This window comes from Pinus tabuliformis, chromosome 5_1 (genome assembly GCF_031772625.1).
Source record: "Pinus tabuliformis cultivar Carrire ecotype Pingquan chromosome 5_1, CPIR1, whole genome shotgun sequence".
Lineage (NCBI taxonomy): Eukaryota > Viridiplantae > Streptophyta > Pinopsida > Pinales > Pinaceae > Pinus > Pinus tabuliformis.
This window is the reverse complement of record NC_142305.1, coordinates 767850036-767875275: the sequence shown is the minus strand read 5'-3', so window position 1 is coordinate 767875275 and position 25240 is coordinate 767850036. Positions and strand designations below refer to the sequence as shown.

The 25240-nt window shown below is 32.8% G+C and overlaps 1 pseudogene; it reads left to right on the top strand.

Moving 5' to 3' along the window:
• Positions 1-14478: 14478 nt before the first annotated feature.
• On the top strand, positions 14479-22231 carry LOC149167190 (CO(2)-response secreted protease-like; annotated as a pseudogene).
• Positions 22232-25240: the final 3009 nt, after the last annotated feature.

The following is a 25240-nucleotide window of genomic DNA, read 5'->3' as shown; positions in this document are numbered from 1 at the left end:
CTTTTATTTTTATTACTAAATAGAAAATACCACTCCATGCCTATTTTATTAGATATCCCTAGTTTGACCAAATACTCATTTTAATACCTCCAAAACCTATAACCCTCTACCCAAAATTCTAACACCCAATATCTATAATATATTGGCTGTATTTTCACAATTTTAAAACCCCCTTTATAAATAAACATGATAATTAACAAAGTGAAGCCCTATGGCTTACGGGTGTGCTCATGCAACAAGAAAATCAATAGAAAGACTTCAGATTGGAAATGTTGGTACCCAATCTTTGGGATTAAGAAAAAATATGTAAATATTCTAAATAGGAAAAAATAAAGGAAGATAAAAGACGAAGACAAAGTGGGAGATGAAACCCAATAGTCTCCCTCTCCATCATATACTCATATTCTCTTTTAATGCAAAACACAATTTGATTCAGAGTTACAAACCTGGACTAACATGGTATAAGAGAAACAGGTCCCAATTCATTTCTCTACTCCTATAACTCCTATTCACTGCCATATTCCCTACAATATTTCCTTCCATATTTTGTCCCTCTGTGCTCTATATATCTATGTGTATATTCCAATCCTATGCCCTTGGTGTATATTCCCTGTAAGGTCATTTGAAGTCCTAAGAAGACCGTTGAATTGTGCCTGGAATTCCTACAAACTGTGAGTGATTATTTCGATGGTGCATTCTCTCCTACAACAATGTCGAGTTTCTGCATGCAAACCTTGCATTGAAATGTGTTGGATTGGTATGCATTAGAATGCGAGTGGTTAAAAATGAACACTACTATCAAGGAGTCATGGCATATATATCACTTTGTTTGTAACCCTTGCTAATCATGACAATTATTTATGTTATAAATAGGCTTGCATGTCATGTGTATATATGGTTGGATGGTCTTTTAAATGTTGTGGTGATTCCTTTTAATGGTCGTGAACAATGTTGTTTGGTGCATTCAATGCTCTATGTGTTGGAACTATGTCGTTGTGTGTTGAATGCATTGAATACTATGAAGCGTTGGGTTGTGTTTTATATTGGACTAAAAATTCCCTTCCTAGTATCATTGCAACTAGTTTAAGGAATGAATATTGGCTAACATTGAGAGACAACACATAGGCATCAATCATGTGTTCCCTCGGCCCCTGTAGAGCTTTTGGTTCGTTGATTTGAGCAATTTCTAAATTTAATGGTGTATCTGAACTATGTATAAGTTGTAGAATTTTCTCTAGGACTGAACGCTGCATTGAGTTGGAGACCCTTCATGTGGACATTGGTAAACAATGGTTCGTTGAAATGCTACCCCTATAATTTGCGTTGATGTCCAGCAGATTCATTGCTTCATCACTATGTGTTGCTTGGTATCATAAGTTTATTACAGCATCGCATTGCCTATGGAAGCAACATTTAATAATCATTCATTGGTAAAACACTTGGTAAAGGGAAAGGAGAATAACCTAAATCTACTCATTATGTTGTGGCACATTGCAACATTGGAGTAACTAAAGACGTATTTGATGCCTCGATTCATGGAAAGATGCTTGGTTGCTTAATTTAGGAGAAACATGCCACATGACTTTCTAAAGATATTTACTTGAAGAATTCAATGATAATGTTGGTGGAGTAGTATACTTTTTAGAGAAGTAAAAACTCAAGCCATTAGGGCTTGGCACCATTAGAATCAAATTTCCTGGACTTCCAGACTTTCTTCTACATGATGTTTTATACCTCCAGTACGTGAGGAGAAACTTGCTATATTTGTTCCACCATCCACCATTTAGGACACTCAATTCATATATTTGATGGCAAGGTTAAGGTTAGAAAAGCATCAAAACACTCACTTTTCATGACTAGGATAGAAGAAGAATACTTTTGAAGCTGTTAGGAATCGTTGCTCATGCACATAACATTTCATAAAGTTATCATTATGATGAAGGTACAATTATGGCATGCTAGACTTGGACATATTAAATATGATAATCTTTGTTTGTTGGAGAAAAATGGTGTTACTAGTTTGCGAACTATTTCTAGGAAACTTAAGTAATGTGATGCTCATATCTTTGGAAAGCACAATAGATAATCATTTCATGATTCTCATTCCAGAGCACATAGAAAAATTGAACTCATTCATTCTAATTTGTGTGGCCCGGTTCATGTTCCTTCTGCAAATGGAAATAAATATATGATGACATTTATTGATGACTACACCAAAATGTGTCGGGTTTATTTATTGAAGAAAAAATATGAAGCATTAGAAAGATTTAAGAACTTTCATATATGGATTGAAAATGATGCATAATCTCATGTTAGCTATATTCCTACTGATAATGGAAAAGAATATACTTTAAATGAATTTGAAAACTATCTTCACCAACATGGGATCAAACATCAAACAAGTGTGCCTTATAATCCCCAGCAAAACTGATTAGTTGAAAGAATGAACATGCCAATCTTAAATACAATATGTTTAATGATGTTTTTCAAGAATTTTAAGCTAATGTTTTGGGTTGGTGTGGTTCTATGTGTTGTGTATATAAAGAATAGGTGCCCATCTCATGCTATCAAAAACAAGATTCCATATTAAATGTGGTATGGACACATTCCTTCAGTGAGGCATCTCAGGGTTTTTGGTTCCACCTATTATGCTTTCATACCTAAGGAACAGAGAAACAATCTCGGTGCAAGGAGTCACAAATGTATCTTCTTGGGGTACTCAAATACCTCCAAATCATACCATCTCTATGATGAAATGAATAAGAAGTATATTAAATCTAGAGATGCGATATTTCTTGAGTCTTCCAAGACTAATAATGTTGTTTGTGTGGTAGCTTGATCGCTTAGATAGATTTGGACATGAAAATTATTTTCAAGAGTTTGATAATGAGATTCCATATCTTGAAGGGGTGATCCCTATACTAGATCACTTTGTGGAATAACCTTCTGAACTACTCTCTCCCCCACATGAAGCTCCAACCACTTATCAAGATGACAGTTTAAGCGATGTGATTGACATAATTGGGAGGCTAAATATTGATTCGGCCCCATCTCAATCAACTAAGTAACCTGGGACATCTTAGAAAGGTCCTGAAAAATGGTTAACAACGATAGATGAAAGTGTTCATCTTAATGAGGTTGGAGAGACATGAACAATAATATCTACCAGACATAATGGAGGTGACGTAGATGATCTTGATTCACCTGCTTATATGGATGTTCCTTATGATTTTGAACTAAATTTGTCTACAAATTTTTTACCAACTTCCTTCAAAGAAGTCACTTCTCATGATGAATCGAAAGAAGCGATGTAGAAAGAATATGATGCTTTCATAAAGAATGGAACTTGGAATTTATTTTATCCTCCATTGGAAACCAAACTAATAGGCTGCAAGTGGGCCTTCAAGAACAAGTATAAAGTAGATGGCTCACTTGACAAGAATAAAGCTAGGCTTGTCACAAAAGGTTTTACACGGAAAGATGGGGTCTATTATGAGGAGTCTTTTTCCCCCCACAATAAAATGGGCTACTCGAGGCAGTCTTTTAGTTGGAGGGTTAGAACGATTGGAAAGTCCATAGGGTGGATGTAAAAATTGCTTTCTTGAATGGAGATCTGAAATAGAATGGTTTTATGTCCCAACCAGAAGGATTTTTTGTGGAAGGTTAGGACCACAAAGTATGCAAGCTTGTAAAATCATATATGGCCGCAAGAAAGCACTGTGAGACTGGTGCGAAAAGTTGACTTAGCATATTATAAAACTCAATTTCAAACATTATGATATTGATGATGCAGCTTTGTTTGTCATTAAAGTTGGAAAAATAGTTCTGTATCTTGTGGCGTATGTGGATGATCATTTGATAACAGGGAACAATGAGAATTACATTGCATCCATAAAGAAAGAATTGAGGAAAGGTTTTGGAATAAAAATTTGGGCTATCTTGACTACTATATTGGTATTAAAGTAATCGACATTTGAAGTTTTATATTCCACTCTCAGAAGAAGTAAATTGGAGATCCGTTGAATAGGATTTACATGGATGAGTGAAATACTTTAAGTAACCCAATGGAACAAAATTTAAAGATCACATCCATTGAAGGAAAATATTTGAGGATGCAACAAAGTATAAACAACTTGTAGGAAGTCTCAAATACCTGACTACTACTAGACCATACATTTCATTTACTGTTGGAATCCTATCCTTTATGAAAAATACTTGTCAGAGTCATTGATCTGCTGCAAAAAGGGTTCTAAAGTACTTGAAGGGAACTCAAGAATTTGGACTCAAGTATATGCAAGTAGGTGACTTCATCTTGATTGGATACAATGATTCAAACTTTGATGGAGATAAAGAAACCAAAGTATCTAATTCAGGTTATGTTATGGATCTTGGATCAGGAGCTATCTCCTAGAGGTCACACAAATAGTTAGTTCTAGCAAATTCCATAAATGAGGAAGAAAATGTGGCAACATCTAAAGAAACCTAGGAAATTGTGTGGCTCAAGAAAATTCTGGAATATTTGCAAGAGATTAAAGTACGCTAAACTCCTCTTTTGATTGACAAAACTTCTACAATAAACTTGGCCAAGAACCAAAAGTCACATGATCGAACTGATCACATCAATACAAAATACCATATGATTTCACATCAAGTTGAGGCAAAAACAATCCACCTACGACAATGTTCCACAAATTAACAGATTGCAAGCCCATCTTCACCAAAGTGCTTAGAAGGGAAAAGTTTGAAAGATTCAGAATGATTCTTGGACTCACTAACATTCCTTCAGATTAAGGGGGGTGGATTTTGACACCTAACCTTTGGGATTAGGAATAATTATGTAAATTTTGTAAATAGAAAAAAATAAAGGAAGTTAGAAGATGAAGAGACATTGAGAGATGAAAGAAAATAGTCTCCCTATCCTTGTATATATTCACATTCTCTCTTAATTAAAAACATAATTTGATTTGGATTTAAAAACCTGTCCTGATAGGAAATACACTTAGAATAATCATATTAGGTAAATGACAGAGATAAACATATGATTGAATGATAAAAATCACAATCCTTAGACATTTGTTTGCCTTTTTATGGAATTCAAAGCATCAAGGGGATCACATAAGATGATTGAACAAGTGTAGTCTAAAGACAAGCGTAATGTGTAACACATGGGAAGAACGAATAAGGGTAGCATGCTAGCATGTAGCAAGGCACCCATTAGAATGATTTGAATCAGCTAGAGTGGACATGGTGGGATAACACATGATATAGGTGAGCACAAAGGAACACAAATGACTATTGAGACGTGCTGGGAGAAACTATCATTTTGGTAAAGTATGTAATACTGAACATTAAGATATTGGAAATGAAAGAATGCAATCTTCTTCAATTTGGAACAATTGTTTGTAAATGTGACAAAATAGTTGGCTAAGGAAACAAGCATTTGACCAAGTACCATTTGGATTATATATTCTAACATGAGGTGATGAATTGGTGAAGGATTTGGAGGGGAAAAGCATAAGTTTATATGGGTTTAGATAATGTACAATCACCCAATGTCTAGCATGATTGGGTGGGTCATTGAACAAGTCATGGCACAATTTTCTTACATGACAAAGTGTAGGGAGATAAGTTCTTGTTAGTGAGATGCAAAGATAGTAATGCAAACACAAGACAAATAAATACGCAAGCTTCTACTTGAATAAAAAAAAAAAATTATTCATTAATTATTCTCTCATATACATCCACCGAGTTATGACGAGTCTATCTTCTTGCTTCACATTACAATGGCCCAACCACAGGTATACAAACACCAAAACTTTTAAATATAGAATCATGCAAGCTCTAATTTTCCTTTCCTCATACAAACTAAGACATCACGCTTTAACTAAATGCTTTTAATTTTCCTTTAACTTAACTCAAAATTTTTCTTTTTCTTGACTCAACTTTACTAGAAAAAGCATTAACTTTCTAAATATAGCTCACTTGACTTCTAATATTAGACTTGAATTGATTTTCTTAACTTAATCTACTAAAATTTTCTAAATTCACTTTAACATAAATCGACATTTTTCTTTTCCTTAACTTAGCTTTTCTTGACAAGGAAATAACTTTTTAACTCTTACTCAAGTGACTTCTAATATTAGACTTAACTTGCTTTCCTTCACTTAACTTAATTCTTCACACATTGCATGCATTCGACGTGACTTCTAATCTTAGACTTAACTTGCTTTCCTTCACTTAACTTAACTCTTCACACATTGCATGCATTTGAGAGTACTTACTTTTTTCTATCAAGTGAAACAATTTTGATCTATGACAAAGTACAAAGTTGATATCGATGACTATAAATCAAACAAAAAATTTGGGGATAGGTTTGTATGAATTGTATGGTCCTATGACCAAGTACAAAGTTGATATCGATGACTGTAAATCAAACAGAAAATTTGGGGATAGGTTTGTATGAATTGTGGGGTCTTATAATTTTTAAATTGCTATAGGAGACTAGAGTTCACTTGGTTGTAACACATTTGAATATTTGTTAGCTGTTGTTGTTATGCCAGTTGGGTTGTTGATTCTATAAAATTACTTCCATTCATATCATTTGCAAATTGGTTATGTTAAGACATAATTGTATGGAATGATTATCTACATACTTCAATAAATGTTAAACTTATGAATTTTAATAATCGTGAAATATAAAAGGTGAGTTGTAGCATGGAATCAGGTAGTTTCAAATTGAGAAAATCTATGACATGAAATGAGTCATGATGCACCACAAACCTATAGTAATGGGCCATCTCGGTGCACTGAGTCAGCATTCGATGTTGGTGGCTATAGGGGCATGGCAATGGCTTTTTTTAGGTTAAATTAGATTTTATGCTAGAGGTACTATTTCAACATCCTACACAATTTATTTGTGTATATCTCTATTATGTGAGGAAGATAACTCACATAGGGGTTATTCCCTAGTTTTAAATGCTATCAATTACTAATATTACTTGATTTCTTAATAATGCATTCATGGTTTTCTAATTACTAGATGAAAATATTTACCAAAAACTTATTACCTAATAATAAATTAATATAAAAAATACTAAACTACATTTAGTATATATATTTTTAACAATATTAGTAGAAAGTGTTTTTATAGTAAGGAAAAATTTAAATACTATAATATTATCTAAGAAATAATTAAATTATTGTTATTTATCTCTTTGATATATTTGTTCAACTATGAAAAGAAAATTGATATGTGAGTATAACACATGTAAGAATCAAATTTCATATATATATATATATATATATATATATATATATATATATAACAATTACTAAAATATTTAATTTTGTTATAGTTATATTGTATCTAATTTCTTGCAAATTTATAACAAAGTTTTAGTTTAGAGTAATTTAAAAAATTCACATATTAAAAAAAAAAAATTATAACTTAATTAGCAATCACCTTGTTACTAAATATTATGTAAAAGCTTGAGATTCAAAGTTCAAATCCCCTAAGTTAGGTCAATGAAAAAATAATAATTTTTATTTATTTATTTATTATATTTTTACAATATGGTACCTATATTTTAATTGTTTTGAAATAAAATTATCATTAATTTATTACTTTTATGTAATTTTAATATAATTTTGAAATAAATATACATTTAATTAAATACTTAAAAATTAGTTACAAATATTCTAACTTTTCAAAGTGTTATGTTTTAATCTTATAATTAATTAAAAAATTGGTATAATTAACCTATTCTAGTTTTATATTTAATTAAAAAAGATTAATGGAAAAAAAAAATTATATGATTAAATTTTATGTGATTTGAATATTTATTTTCAAAAAATATATATAATTATCCCATATCCATTTATAGAATCTATATGAAAACATGTCCAATGCAAGGACATACAAGATGTCTCTGATCATATCAGCAAAGATCAAGGACAAAAAAGGAATTGATGTCGAGGACATCTTGGTAGGAAGAGTTGTCACGGTTCTTCAGAGTGGGCTAGTGTGCTACTCACAAAAGGAAGATTTTAACAAATCGTTGTCTTTATATAAAATAAATTAAATGGTATGTGAAATAATAACATTGGTATAGGCCCAAGTAGTGGGCTGGAGCTAATCAGCCATATATTGGGTATTTAATGTCCTCAGAGCAGCACGCCATTTAGCCCGATAACACGGAGCGGGTAAATATTATTTAATGCCGAATTTGCCAACTCCCGTGTTGTCGCGTTAAGTCGCTTGCTGCTCTGAAAGCATTAAATACCCAATATATTACTGGTTAGCTCTTTCCCAAGTAGTGGCCTACAAGCTAGTAGGTGCTGAATAATATAGTCTTAAATTAATATGATTTTTGTCTTAATTGTCTAAATGTCTTAAATAAGTTTTGATATAAATTTGTCTTAAACTTTTTTGTATTAAACTATTTAAAACTTTTTTTGTATTAAACTATTTAAAACAGAGTTCGAGAGAAGTGCGAGCTACAAACAAGAGTTCGAGTGAAGTCCGAGCTACAAACAAGGAGGTTAAGCATATCTGCACCACAGCAGACCACACAGTAGGATGGGTCGTTCCTTGGAATGAAATTTGTTGTTTGGGATTACAGTTGCAATTTTGGTGTTTCACCTCACTAAGAACCGAAATTTGGGGACTTTGCCCATCAAGAGGTAATTTGGTGATTTTACCTTTTATTGTGGAGAAAGTTGTGCCAGAGGGTTAATTTTCACTATTGTAGTAAAATAAAGATCAGATTGTCATTTCTATAAAAATTGAGCAATGCGTAAATAAAGATGAGAGTACTATTTCTTTTTCTTAATAATAATAATAATAAGCAATGCTTATATTTGGTGATGTTATTGAGATTTCATGAATTTATACTACTAATTGAAAAAATTATTTTGTCGACGCCTTTCGAACCAACCAATGTGGTTCATCGTCAGGACAAGTTGAATGTCTATTTGTCTATTTACTTTCTAGTCTCAAAAAAAAATTGAATGTCTACCCAAAATAAAATAAATATCTACAAGGTTTCTCTCCGGACAAAACTTATGACATTCCACTTAATAATTATATATAACATAATTAACATGTGAAGCATAATTCAAGGTGACTTAATACTGTGCTACACTAACACACAAGTGCCACATGCCGGATGCAAAGCCCCTAGGGTTACACATTGACACGTGACTTGGTTGTGCCAAGTCGACATGGAGCCCAAGAAAGAGTATGGGAGCGTGACACAAGGCCTATCAAATGGGGGCGTGGCACAAGGCCTAGCCTCTTAGACATTTGTAGGTGGCATTTTTACTAATTTGTGTGTCTTCTAAATTACTACTCTGAAATTCTCCCATTTGAGTGACATCAAAGAGTGCAATCTCTTGGTTAAGAAGATGTTGAAATAAATTATTTCTCAATCGAGCGACAACACGGTCACTTGGTAATGCAATGTTGAAAACCATCATCCACGCAATGCAGCAGCAAAGCACTCAGAACCTGTGCGAGATCACGCCCATTGTGGAAAAGCATTCACAACCAACTTTACATCTGCGTCCACGTTCAAGTGCAAAGGAAAGATTGATCTCTGGAAAACCGATTTCCAAGTTCTCTATTAGGTTGCAGAGTTTAAGCAGAGAGCATTAGTTGGCAGCGATTTTGAGCCATCTCTCGATTAGAAGGCGTGCAGATCCAGGGTGCCAGTAGAGAGATACGTTGTGCAAGTTTCATGGGATTGAGCTTCCAACAGCGAAGGCAATGCAACCTGAAACAATAAGCTACAAGAGCGCTTTGAATGTACACGACAAATTAAAGCACACCAACAAAATAAAGGTTGTTGCCCAGATTTGAATGAAACTGCGACGAAAGAAGCGTTTCCTTTGGAGTACTGTGAAATAAGAATACATCTTAAGAATAATTATTGAGTTCTAAAAACTGGGGATACTAATCGAAAATATAATAACAGAAGTAGCTAGAGAAATGATGGGAGAAATTATTTTAATTACTTTAATTTTAATTTTAAAAATTAAAAGTTACAAACTTATGTGAAGTAGTATATAAAAATAAGCAAATAAATTGATTTGTTACAGGAAATATAGTTATTTAAAATCAAGGATCAGAATTCTTAATATAGAAATGGATTACTTATTAGTCAAAAGACTGATTACTATCTCATCGAAAAAAGTCTAATTGGATAAGTATAAATATTTAAGGAAAGTGATTAATATCCCATAAAAAAAATCTTAATTGGATAAGAATAAATACCTATATATAGGTTCATAAATTGGATAAGTATAAATATTTAAGGAAAGTGATTACTATCCCATAAAAAAAATCTTAATTGGATAAGAATAAATAAGAATAAATACCTATATATAGGTTCATAAATTATATTAATTTATAGTATAGTTTTCAAAATTATAAATCTTTTGAGTCAGTTTAGAGATTATATAATTTAATCTTTATAATTTATATAATTTAATCTTTATAATATAATTTGATTATAAGTTTATAAATTAAAATTAGGTTAACTTTTCATCATATAATATATTAATATTTATTCAACAGTGTTTTAATATAGCTATAAAATTTTAAATTTAATTATTTATGTACTCGCTAAACACTTAAAATGCATTAAGTTTATTTATTATATATATATCTCACTTAAATTATACTATTATAATTTTATTTAATTTCACTTCTATTTTAATCTTTTATCATAAACAATATATTAATATGTAATTATAATTATAAAATTATAATTTTATTTTGTTTTGCATTTTTTAATGTGTTCAAGGGATTGACTAACATATGTTAGATTTAGTATTTTGGTTTGTCAGATTTATCTTTTAGGTTTATTATATAAAAAATACCTTGTTTATAATTATAAAATTTTAAGTTTAATTATTTATGATGTATGATATATATAAAATTAAGTTTAAAGAAAAAATTATATATTATTGAAAACAAAAATATTAGAATTTTTTTAGCTTAAATTTAATCTTTACAAATGACATGATTAATTTTGATGTGATCACTTCCATGTTTTAAAAAGATGTTTATTTAATCAAAAAGCTCTTTTTAAAAATTTATTTAAAATTACCTTTGTTTATTTTTTAAATATATGTAATTTTTTTTTATGTAAAATGTTTCACTTATATTTATTATAATTCAACTTGTTTTTTTTTTTTATGTTATCTAAATGTTGAAAAAATACATCTCTAAAATGAATAAGATAAAAAATATTATTTCAATAAAAGTCTATGTTAATTATTTCTCTTTTATAACTATTTCTTTTGCAGTGCAACCGATTGTGGTTATGGTAGCAACCATGAAACATAATTCACTGCTATGGAGAAAGGCTTAATCATTGTTGAAAGAGAAGGATACAAGAAATTGATGATAGAAGGGGATTCTTGCCTTGTGATTGAGGCCCTTAAAAAACTCAACCAAGGTTCTAGTAGTGAAAAATAATAGTCATAGTTAGAGAGGTGGCTAATTGATCTAGAATATCCACAGCCTCATCACTGGGTCTGATTACCTAATTTTTCATCCCATGTCAGACGAGAAGGCAATAGGGCAACAAATTTTATAGCGTATGAAAAAATACTGGAAGGATGTTGGTTTGACCATGGCACACAATATAAAATAGAGAATATTCGGATTAATTGAAAAATATCTCGAGAAGGCAATAGGGCAACATATTTTATAGCGGATGAAAAAATACTGGAAGGATGTTGGATTGACCATGGCACACAATATAAAATAGAGAATATTTGGATTAATTGAAAAATATCTTGAAAAAAATGCTAGTGATGGCAATGTTTAACACCAAGATCTGAATCCAAGACCCTTGATCAGGGTGACAATCGATGAAGTGGTCAGAGTGGGATTTGAGCCAAGGACGGTGTAATTATGAGGCATAATTCAATGTGGTCAGGAAATGGCCCTAATTTACTTTCCTGCACGTGTAAGGTGGCTATGAATGTTGCAAGGAGTATTGAGGTGTGGACTCTGATTAGCAAGCATGTTTCAGAGGTCTGTTTCAAGATTTTCAATTTGGTCAATTTTCATGGTAAAGTTTCTCCTCCAAGTTCCAAGGGTGGTTGTAGAAGGGTGGTACCTGCACATATTTGTCTCCAAGTTTGCTAGTGTTTGTTGTGGGTATGTCCTTTTTGTTCGCCCTAACTTCGTCCTCCCTGCTCTCGTTCACTGACATTGCTTGAACGTAAGATGATAGTTTCTAAGTTGAGGATATTGGAAAGTTTCGAAGGTCTTTGATTCGTATGTGAGACTAGAAATGTCAATTTTTATTTCCGACCTATGCATCTTGATAGTCTCTCCATGAATTATGGTATTCTGCTTTCTCTGATGGCTTTGCATTCAACAAATAATGTTGGAGCTTTAATTAGTGTTATGAATTTATGGGTTTTTTCTCAAATCATTTCCTTAATGATAAATTAGTTGTTTGAAGCAATATGGGGAATATGTAAGAAGAATGACTGGCAGATAATCTTGATTTCAAATGGTTACTCGGCATCGAAGGCAAACAAATGTGCAATGTTGTGTTGGTGCTGGGTCAAATCCATGAAGTATACTTGGTTTTCTAAGTATCTTGCTTACTGTTATGTTGTATCATGTCTTCTCATCTTTCCAGGGATTCGACATTTATGGTCTTTTAAAGCTTCCACGCAAGGTTATCTCTCTATGAGGTCGTTGCTAGTTTGATCTTGCTCTTGGACGATAGGCGCTAATATTATTATATTTTGGTGTAGTGTGCCCTTGTGCAGATTGAAATACAACCCTACAGCTCGACCCTCCTCTCACAGAGGGAACGAAAGACGAGCGGGCCAGGATCAGAGTCAAAGCAAAGGACGTGCTTGAGGTGCTGGACAATCTCAAACTACGCAACAGAGGGTTTGAGGGTGTCATGGTATTATTGCGAAGACCCAGGAAGTCGCTCAAGGTTACCATCTTAATATGTCTCCTCCTGTCTGTCACTCGATCTCAGACTGGGAATTAGAGTTAAAACAATAGGGGAAGGACACCAACTTGGATTTTGAGGAATGACACTATTTGGTCCATGATCCAGGCCATTCTCAAGGCAGATATACTTAGTTTCAACAAACGGTTTATTTATACTGGACTATGAAGAATATTGTGGCAAAATCAACGACGTCCATTTCTGCTCATCCATCCAAACTAGATACAACCCGCAAGAAATTCACAAGGAATTTCAACTGATCTAATGTCAAATTCAACTCCAAAATGTTTGTCTTAGCTGGATATAGAAGCATATTCCTTGCCTCCCTCACACTGAGCAACTAGACTCCAACGCGAAAGATATGGCACCTATTGACTCCTTTGATGGGTAATTGGATGACTAGCATGATCACTTTTGTTAAAATTTTGAGAAGTTTACATAATGACTTTATAGTTTTTCAGTTTCTATTCTAGGTACATAGCTATTAGGACAATTAAGAATATTCAGACAAATATTCGACTCCAAGACAAACTAAGACTCCTTAAATTTTGTATGGCTTACAATGCACTTAGATGGCCAACAAACTTGGTTTCCGAGTGGGTGGGTTGAGACCATCTAACCTTGTTGGATGTGTATGTACTCCTTGCATGCTTTCTGAAATGATAAAACTAAATCACTATACTTACCAAAAAAAATATTATTTGATTTAAATCTCAATCCTCTATCATAACTATCACTCAAAATATTTAATAAAAATTAAATCCCTACCATCCATATAATATAACTAATAATTAAATTTTTGAAGAATTCTTCGGCGAAAATCACATGGAGAAATTTTTGTCCACGCGTTTCTAACCAACCAGTGTGGTTCATCCTCAGGACAAGTTGAATGAACAGATCTGGCATATGCACTTTAAATAGACCAGGCAGAATATCCAATGACTCAGATTACTTGATAAGGTAACAGCTAGAAAGACAACAGCTCGATTTGGCCTGATAACGGCTAGTTTGACCATTATTTATATTATTTATTTATTTTATTTATATAACAGAAATTTTAGTTATAAAATAAATTAATCATAAAATGAATTAATTATAAAAAATAATTTTAAATATATTAATAAACTTACATTAATTTAAATTTGTTAGTTGGCCTGATCATGGCTAGTTTGACCATTATATTAATTTATATTATTTATTTCTTCAAAAATTTGATTATATTAATTTATATTATTTATTTATTATATTATTTATTTCTTCAAAAATTTGATATAGATCACAGAAGTCTCAATTCAATATTAGAAAATAAAAATAATCATCCACTCAACAACATAATTACACCAAATACATTTAGTTACAAGCTAAATGCCAATAGAAAATAAAAATCTGACATCATAAATTCTACCTTATTGTGCGGTAGTGGTATCGATTTAAGGAATTGTCCAGTTAGTTCAATTACAGGAGGACCTGTGGTACAATTTGAACGATGACTGCCAACAATTTGTTGCTGGTTATCACGTTACTTGTAACACTCCTGGGCTGCAGAATCAATGGACATGATGAGAAGGAAGTAATTTCACAAGTTCTCATATTATATTTGAATTTTCTGGACAAATTCGATTTTACAGTATCTAAGACTTCTATAGCATGTTTATCACGTGTGCCATTTTGCAGGTTTACATTGTTTACATGGGTAGCTCCCGCGACGGTGAAAGGGATTCCATAGTTAGTGGCCACGTGGATCTGCTTTCCTCTGTGATTGGAAGGTATGGCGCTGTTTTAAGTGTGCCTACCAGTGTGATTGAACAATACTGTAATTTTTTAATATTTGAGTGCTAACTTTATCTTCCGATGGCGTGTAGTGAGGAGGATGCAGAGTCATCATTGTTCATAGCTATAGCCATGCTTTCACAGGCTTCTCTGCAGTTATGTCCAAAAAGCAAGCATCTGCTATTTCTGGTATACCATTAAATTAGGTCCTGGTTTTGTACCATTGATAGATTGAATACAAGGTATAAAATAGTTTTAAATGTGATAATGTACCTGATGGTTCTGACTGTTCTGATCAGAAAAAGCTGGGGTCGTATCAGTTTTCCCTGATCCAGTGCTTCAGCTGCACACAACGCGTTCCTGGGACTTCCTACAATCTGAATCCGGCTTGGCGCCACCTTCTTATAAAACTAAGCGGGACTCCATTATTGGCATCATTGATTCAGGTTGGATACATATTGTGTATATTCTTTAGTTTAGTCTGAGTTTTGAACTCAGTTTTGGTCAAAGTAATAGTCTTCATTCACGGTCACAAGCCTACTACATACTGCCATTGATCAAATAGTTCATGGGCATACATTGCCTTCAGGATGAAGTGGTTTCATGGTTTTCTTTCTCCTGTAATTAATGCGTTTGCTTCGAAGTGGAGAATATCCTCCGCTTCCTTGAAAAATGCTAACGTGGGTCATATACAGGTATTTGGCCTGAGTCACCAAGCTTCAACGATCACGGAATTGGTCCAGTTCCTTCTCGGTGGAAAGGAGCATGCAAAGGAGGACGGGATTTCAAGTGCAATAGGTCTGTAATTCCTCATTTTCTAGGTACTCAAATTTGATCTTTAACGATTTAACAGAAAAACATGATTCTGGGGTAGGATCATAGGCGGAATTTACTGTCCACCTCATGCAACCTCACGAACATCTTGATAAATCGTTTGTTTTTTTCCATATTTTTAGTTCGCTTCAATTAAAGGTCTATCCTTTAAAAGTTCTGATCAAATTAATGAATCTTATTCGGAAAATCTATGAGTTCAAGCTTTTTCTTCCTTTCAATCCATACTCAGGAGTTGTAATTATGTAAATATCATATTAACAATTAATAGTTGAGTATTTTCTTAACCTTAATAGTTACGTAAATCTGGTTGAGCAGATTCATAGTTCGAATTTTTCATAAACCTAACGATTCCTGGGGTCAGTAAAACTGATGTAATCTCATTCAAAGATCAACAGATGAATTAGTCACAAATAATGAAGTCTGCAATTAATGCATTAAAATTTGTGTTAATATCTGGTCATGTACAAACAGAAAAATCATTGGCGCGCGCTATTACAGTGGAACACAGACGACGAGAGACGACGACGGGCATGGAACGCACACAGCCTCAATTGCAGCGGGTAGTGTGGTGGCGGAAGCCGACTACTACGGGCTTGCCAGCGGATCTGCAAGAGGAGGATCTCCCACATCCAGAATCGCAGTCTATAAAGTCTGCACTGCATCTGGTTGTCAGGGATCCGACATTCTAGCGGGAGTGGACGATGCCGTGAAGGATGGGGTGGATGTGATATCCATGTCACTTGGAGCCGGCTTTCCCATAGAGTTCCTGTACGACCCAGTAGCGTTAGGATCATTTCACGCGACCATGAAAGGAATAGTCGTGGCAACCTCCGCGGGCAACGACGGTCCCGCGTTATATTCAGTGTCGAACAGCGCTCCCTGGACTTTGACGGTCGCTGCGACAACGATTGACAGAAATTTCGAATCGGACGTAATTTTGGGTAACGGGAAGACATTGAAGGTGAGCAATATGAGGCAACGTTTGCAATTAGAATTTCCTGTTTTATGCGAAAGATTAATTGTGACTCGTATACCAGGGAGGAGGCATAAATTTTTCTAACCTTACCCGTTCGGAGATGTATCCTATTGTCAACTCAGCAGACATCGCTATCAATAATAGCGACCCTGGTTTTGCAAGGTAATCCATTTCTCTGTTTTATTTTAAATTAAGACAAATCACATATATTTTAATTTTGAACCAAACTGAACCTCAAAACTTGTGAATAGGAAAAATTTTAAATGTAGGATGATTGTATTTATATATATATATTTTGGAAATTAAAAATAATATTATAAAAATTATACATAATATTAACAAATTTTTGAAGGATGGAAATTTGTTTTTATTTTATTATGGAGATTTCTAATTAATTAATAAATAAGTTTTGTTATAATATTATTATTCAATATTTTAGTTGTTTAAAGTTTTCTATTTCAATTTAAGGTGGAGGGGATTTTTTGATTTTTTTTAATTGAGGGTTTAGATTGATTCTCAAAGGAATATGCTTAGTCTTAATTTTTATGGATGGATGTGTATTAAAGTTTTTGTTAGGTTGCATTGACTTTTAATAAATGTAAAAAAAAATATTTTTGGCACGTGAATTCATGGCTCCCCACCCCACCCACCAATTTGGTAGAGATTCTAGATTATTCTAAATCTAATAAGTTCCTCCATGATAAGTTCGTCATTATTACTTATAACATTCATATATAATTTTTTTTTTTCTTAATTCAAAGTTGACCCATAATTTTTTTATATATGATTAATCACTTAAATGTCTGCATTAGTAAGACATTTTTAGGCAATATTTTTTTTGGTTATATTTATGAAGCCTTTGGCTATATCAACCACATTAATATTAATATTAATATTAATGTGAATGTACTAATTTATTAATACTCCATACCCAAAAACCATAACTAATATTATATACTAAATACAGTAACTTAAACTCATATGACCTTGTTTCTTGTAAGTTAATTATTTTAATTAAAATGAAAAAACATGTATAACTATTTTTAAAATAAATCTTTATTTTTTCTTTATAATTATTTTTAAAAATATCTTAAAATGTTTTATTAATATTAAATCTCTATCCAGGGACCTTAATTATTGATAATTAAAATTAAATTTTCTAAATAATTTTAAAATGAATATAACTAATATAAAAATATATTTTACTTTTATTCAAATAAAATAAATATTATCAATTTATTTTTCAACTGATTTTGTTTATATTTTTGAATTTTTTTATATTTATATAAGATATGGTTTAGATTTATTGAGTAGGGAAAAAATAAAATTTTGAAATTTAATATTAATTATAGGTAAATTTAAAAAAATATACGCATAAATATTTAAATTCATTTATTCAGTTTATATATTTTAAAATTCTAAATGTAACATTATGCCATGCATGTGACACCATTTCCTCTGGGGCAGCTCAATTAAATAAACTTAAAATAAATTAATATTTTATTTTAACCCAAAATTAATATAAACCTAAGTTAATTAAAAGTAAAAGGTAAATTTTATCCATCTCTGGAACCATCCAAGGTTCAAACTTTGGAAACACACTAAACTTAACATATACATAGACACATTTAAACTGAGCTAGAAGTAATTTTATTGACCGTGGCTGTTCACAGTAATTGTTATCCTGGACTTCTGGATCCCTCAAAAGCAAAAGGAAAGATTGTGGTATGTTCAGGCACGGATAGGGGCATCCCTCCAAGTGAGAAGTCAGACGCAGTGCTGGGCGCACAAGGCAGAGGGATGGTTATCGTCAACGAATCTACATCAACATTAGGTTACGTCTCTGGAACATTTCCATTGACTACACTCAGCGATGAAGATGGATCGAAGGTTTTATCTTATATGAGATCTCAACGGTACTTTACCCTCTGGATCCTTTGCAATCCATTTTCTAGCTTGTGGTGTTTTTAATGGTTTGCGCTCCTAATGTTTGTCTGGATGTGTCAGAGCGCCTGTAGCAACAATTCTCAGAAGTGTGTCAGTCTTGAATTACAAGCCCGCCCCAGTCGTTGCCTTTTTCTCGTCGAGGGGTCCCGGAATATTCACTAAAAGCATCGTCAAGGTTGGACTTGTATTTAAACAACTGTTTAAATGATAATTGTGGGTTGCTGCAGCCAGATATAAGCGCGCCGGGCGTAAGCATACTCGCAGCTTGGATACCTCTTCACAAGTCTGCGGATATGCCGCCTGGAAAAAAGCCTTCGCAGTTCTCATTACAGACAGGAACATCCATGGCCGCTCCTCATGTGGGCGGCGCAGCAGCACTCTTAAAATCTGTGAATCCCAGTTGGAGCGTGGCTGCCATCAGGTCCGCCCTCATCACCACTGGTAAGACTATCACCAGTCTTTTTCCTCTATTCGTTTATCTGGTAAAACCTCACGACTCTCAAATTTGGATAACCCTAAAGCAGCTTAGACACGCTTTTTTCAATTAACTTCATCAAATTAAACACTTTTCGGGGGTAAATGTTTAGTATTATTAATATAATCTTTATTTACGTCATTTTAATACTCATTTGGTGCTGATCTAATTTGGGGTAAATGCTAGTATTATTAATATAACTTTTATTTACATCATTTTAATATTCACTTTAAATTAAGGAGTTCTCTAACAAGTTGAGGAATTGCATTCACAGCTAAGTGGCTAGAATTTGAGCGAAAGAATTTCAATCGTGTTTTTATGGTGGAAATGGATTCAATATCATCAAAAACATGGATTCAACATCATGAAAAACGTCTAAGACACCTAAAATTTTGAAGTTTAGCTATAACTTGGATTTACAAAAATCCTTGCAGATTTTTTCTAAATATAACCCAAATTTCTATAATTTTCGGGCCAACTCCTTGGCCTAATTAAACTACCCGTAATATATTACAAATTTTAAATAATAAAAAATTTAAATGCTATTTTATATATTTATTTCATATATATAATTTTTATTTGTTATATATATATATATATATAAAATAATTTAATAATTATTTAAAAATAATTAGCATTAATTTATTACTTACTTATACTCTTTATATATATATATATATATATAATAATTTTATATTTAAAAATAATTAATCTAAATATTAATTATTTTTATCTAAAAAATTAATTATCAACACAAATTATATTGAGGCTTTTGTGATTTATGTCAGGATTAATAGAATTTTTCGGGTTAAATCACATGATAGTATATTTGTCGACGCGTTTCAAACCAACATCGTGACAAGTTGAAGAGTCAAATCTAGATTGCATGTTAAATAGTCACAACAGAGCTTCCAACGACCTTTGCCTGGTTAAAAATTATAGGAGTTGGAAGTTCTGCTTTGACTATTTAACATGCAATTCTTCAACTTGTCTTGAAGATGAACCACACTGATTGGTTTGAAACACATCCACAAATATACTATCATGTGATTTAAGCCTAAAAATTCTCTTAATAAATTATAGTTTTATGTTTTTGTTTTTATTAATTATGAATAGGTGCATTATTGTAATACATAATATAACAATTAGAGTAGATATATAAATTAAAAGATTAATAAATATGGATAGGCATGGATTGGTTTTAACTACCAAAATAAATATCATTTTAACTATCAAAATAAATATTTCATGATATATTTTACATTGCTAAAATAAATAAAGCAAATAGTCATCAAAATAATTTAAATTATAATTTTTCTTTAAATTATTATTATTATTATTATTAATTATATAAATAATTAATTTATAAATTAAATAGATATACATATTTAAACAAACATGTAACAATCTCAATCACAGAGATTTACCCTTATTTTATTAATCATTTTTTTCTTTGTAAATAAGTCTAATAAATAGATTTAACTTAGAGTTATATATATATATATATATATATATATATATATATATATATATAAAATCAATGATAAAATATTTTGATATTTATTATAAATTAATGTTTTTCTAACTTTACTAGTTATTTAATTTATATGGCTATGTTTTTATTATTATATTATATAGATTTAAAAATGATTATTGATTAAAAAATGCTTTAGACATCTGACTCATCAACATTATTCTATCACATTTACTAAAGTTGTAGAATAATTATAATAATTGGATTGTGTTTTTAAAAAAAAAAATTCATGATTTTAAACTATAAAAAAATCATTGTTATAAAAATTAGATAGTATTGAATGTTTCTCCAAAAATTATACAATATCTGTCTAAATGAATTTTGTAATTCGGATTTAAAGTTTATGTGCACATTTTCCACATTATTTCTTTAAAACAAAAAATTTGTGAGATCTAGACTTTTGTGATCTATATTGTAGATAAATGTCTTTCTAATTAATCACATCACTATGATTTGATAGTTTTGAACCAAGTATTGTAATTCATACTTGCTTGGTTAGAAAACTCTACCAAACTTTAATGATGTAATTAATCCAACAGAGATTTATCAACAGAAATTTTGTTACACTAACTATTTAAATTCAGTTTTCCAAAAATATACTAAAAATCCTGTGATATGTTCGGAATATATAGTTATAAAGCTTCTCTGATATATTCCTATTCCAATAATCTGCAGGAAGTCTTCCTTTCATAAACGTGATTAACAAATTGATTTATCAGTGGTGTATTAAATGGATGTTATCGATACCTCCCATATCATCCAAATTGTATTTAATGGATGTTATCGATACCTCCCATATCATCCAGTTAGAAGAAAAAACAAAAACGACTTTGACTTTCAAAATACGAGGGTTAACCCATCAATATAATATACACAACGAAAGACTGTTCGTTTGTGTTCATTTCATTGGACAGAATCTTCCTTTCATTTCTCAATTTAATTGGTTGGTTTCATATGCTGCTTGAATAATTGAATTAAATATTTCTTAGAATGGACCCTCTATAGGACTTCAATTGAATATTTGATTGACTAAACATGGTAGTGAATCTGAAAATCTACAGAGGTGGCTACCACCACAGAACACCAGGAATAGTGACAAGCTTTGTAATTGAAATGATATTTCTATCTTTACAGCCACTTTCACGAACAATGCGGGCACCCCAATAACAGACATTTACAACAAAAAGGCTTCTCCTTTAGATATGGGATCGGGCGAAGTGAACCCTGTGAGAGCACTAAATCCGGGCCTCATTTACGACACAACGATTCACGACTACCTACTCTTCCTCTGCAACTTGGGATATAACACATCAGTGATCAATTCCGTGCTGGGCAACCAGAACTTCAGCTGCCCCTCGGATGCCACTGACGCGAAGATCAGCGACATTAATTTTCCGACAATCGCCATCGCGGCGTTGAAGTCAGCCAGAACGATCAAGAGAACCCTGACAAACATAGGATCCGCTTCTGGTTCCGTCTACAAAGTAACCGTAGATGCTCCGCGGGGATTAGGTGTTAAAGTGTCGCCGAGCCAGCTAGCTTTCTCGCGCATTTCTGAGCAGGTAACATACAGCGTGAGATTTACGCCCAGCAATACGACCAACAAGAGATACACGTTTGGTGCGATTACGTGGGCGGATGGAACCCACAGTGTCCGGACGCCATTTGTGGTTCACATAGGTGATCAAGACAACAGCAAGTGAACGTCGGTTTCTATGGAATGAATCAGTGACCGCCGCCGGACGGCACTCCCTCCAGATATTCTTCGCTTTCCCGTGTTCCATTTCTTTAATTTTTCCTTTGCTCTGCTGGACTATAATAATTTCGAGGCTGATTCAATCTCTCTGTAATTTTGTTGACGGCATTTCATGTCTGGTAGTTTCAACGTTTTTCTATCCAATATTGTGATCGGCGACTAAGTTCAATTTGGCATGGAAATAATAACAATAATAATGGTTATGTAACATCTTCGGGCCATAGTTTCCTTTTTCTAATAACATTTAATGTGGCCGAATTTGTTCCCGCTTTAACCTGTAATCGTATCATTGTATTTTCATAAAATATTCTACACTCAAAAAATTAGGCATGGAAATGATAAATGTATATAGGAAAATAATTGTATTATTATATTTTCATAATAATTTTGTATTTAAAAGGGGGATTGCTTTTTTTTTTTAAGAAAATTACACTTCTAAATAAACAACATATATCTCGCGACGTAAGAGTATAGTTGGCCTAAGGATGTTCTTGAGCGGGTTGAGAGACAAGTTGGCCTAAGGGTGTTCTTGAGCGGGTTGCGAGACAAGTGGAACCCCTTGGTTGAATAAGATGAGATTTGAACATGAAAATTCCTCATGGTTAAGGTGGAGAAATACGGTGGAATCCATGCTTGTTCACGTCTTAGTGATCATGTGACGATTGTAGTAAATCCTAGTTGTATTGATGAGGTTGAGGTGGTTTATCCTCGAGAAGCTCTAACTAATTTGTTTGGTTTTGAGTCCCACATTCATGCTTAGAATATGGCATGGGGGTGATTTCATGGAGAGATATTTGGTTCAGCCAATCTATTGTAGCGTGGAACATAGAAGTCCCAAACCTAGTTTGCTTTCACGTTCATTAATAAGAATTCCTTTCGTCGGTATTTTATGTGCAAATGTATTGTTTCATATGTGGCATTCATGGTTGTTGTATCCCTCTTATTTCTGTTGTTTACATGCTGGTTATGAGTATGTTTTGTGAGAGTGATGATGTATGGTTATCATCATGTTTTGATTCATAAATGAATGAAAAATGAATATAGGACCTAATAGATAATAATGCAGCTAATGTCATAAGGCATCGATGCTTCTTAGTGGTTCTCAGATAACTATGAGACACCTATGCTCAGATCTGTTATTATTACCTATAGAATGCATATTTGTGACATTATTGAAGAAATGATTGTCATGGCTAGTAGGGGTCCAGTCAAGTATTTGTTCAAGTGTTTGCATTTGTATCATTATTTCTATGTCACTTTTCACTTTTGGAAGTTTTATGGAGTTTTGGGTAGTGACTCGGTCATAGCCCTATAAATTAGCCTTAAATACTATAGTTGTTGGCATATCACTAACAGAAAAAGGCTACAATCGCATCGGGAAGGCTCATGTGAGCAACTGAGGCTCTCAGTCACATGGAGGCCTTAGCAATGGAGCAACCCGAGGTTTAATTCATTGAAATGTTGAGTTCCCTAAGGGGTTGGTCACCTGGAAAGGTGGGCTAGCTCCTGGAGGTTTCGTAGGATGTGTAGAAGGTCTTATTGGTTGTGTTGTGTCTGTTCCACTTTGTTAACTATACATGGGGAGTTGAATCAGATCATAGTAGCCTCTCGTGACATGTTTAGTCCAGTTGGCCAGTTACTTGGGTAGATATGTGAGGAGGGTGTTACAAATAGTTTTGGGTGCACATATAATGCGTCTAATCAAGATGAGGACATAAGCATGTTGAACACATTGTGTGATAGATTGAAACGTACTTCATGGATAGGCACATCATATGACATAACTGTATGAGGATTTCTAGCACACATCATGTAATAGATGAATATGGGATCATGGCATTGAGTTTCCACTTAATCAACCTATAGCATATGTGTTTGTGAGATACTAAAAGATAAGACTAATTTTAATAGACATTAATAAACACCAACTAAAATACTTTCACTAAATTCCCCTACTCAATACATCATTCTAATAAAATAATTCATGTTTTAGTATCTTAAAATAAAAATATGTTTACATAATCATGCATATAACATATGTGCCAAAATAACCCCCAACATACATATGAATGATAACATGTTATGGGGATTGCAGGCTCCTCAAAGAAACCTCGTAGGGAAACACTAGATATATCCCAAACAATGGATAACCTCTCATCAATCGAGAAAACTAGACATGCAAGCCTACATAAAGGAACCCTTAGAAAAGGGTGCATATCTCAAATTCCCAAACAACGGGAAACCACTTGTCAATTTAGAAAACTAGGCGCATAGGCCTAGATAAAAGGAGCCTTAGAAAAGGGTGCATATCTCAAATGCCCAATGATAGGCATAAAAACATTATAAATTAGGTCAAAACCCAATCATATAACGATGAAGAAAATGGCACAAGGCCAATAATAGAGCTGACATGGAATAACCCAAAGCGGATTTGATAGGAACCAAAACAATCACAAAGCCCCAGCCATGGCCACCCTGATGCAATATAACAACCCCCACTAGAAGATAAGTAGAGAAAAATGATCGCAGGGCCCATGCAATCACAACATGCTTCACACTGGCGAATCCCATCCCAATTTTATCCATCATATTGTGCCCCAACACTAGCTAACCAACACAACAACCCATTGAGGAGAAAATGTCCTCGAAAATCGCATCAAAACGAATAAATTCATTTGTCATTACCTGCTTGTTTTTTATAGCTCTTGCCAAAGAAGAGGATTTTAATCTTCTCTTGCTCAACGAAGAACAACTGTCATTGTCCTCGCCAACTACTAGAACAAACCTCGCAACCTTTGGCATCTTAACCATAACCAAACCTACAAATGAATCCACCTCGTCTGACCATATTATGTTTGATAATGCCTCACCATGCCACCATTATGACAAAATATCAAAGCCTAGAAACCCTTGACCCTCACAAAATACCCTCACAAAGTCCTCTCCATTCACATTT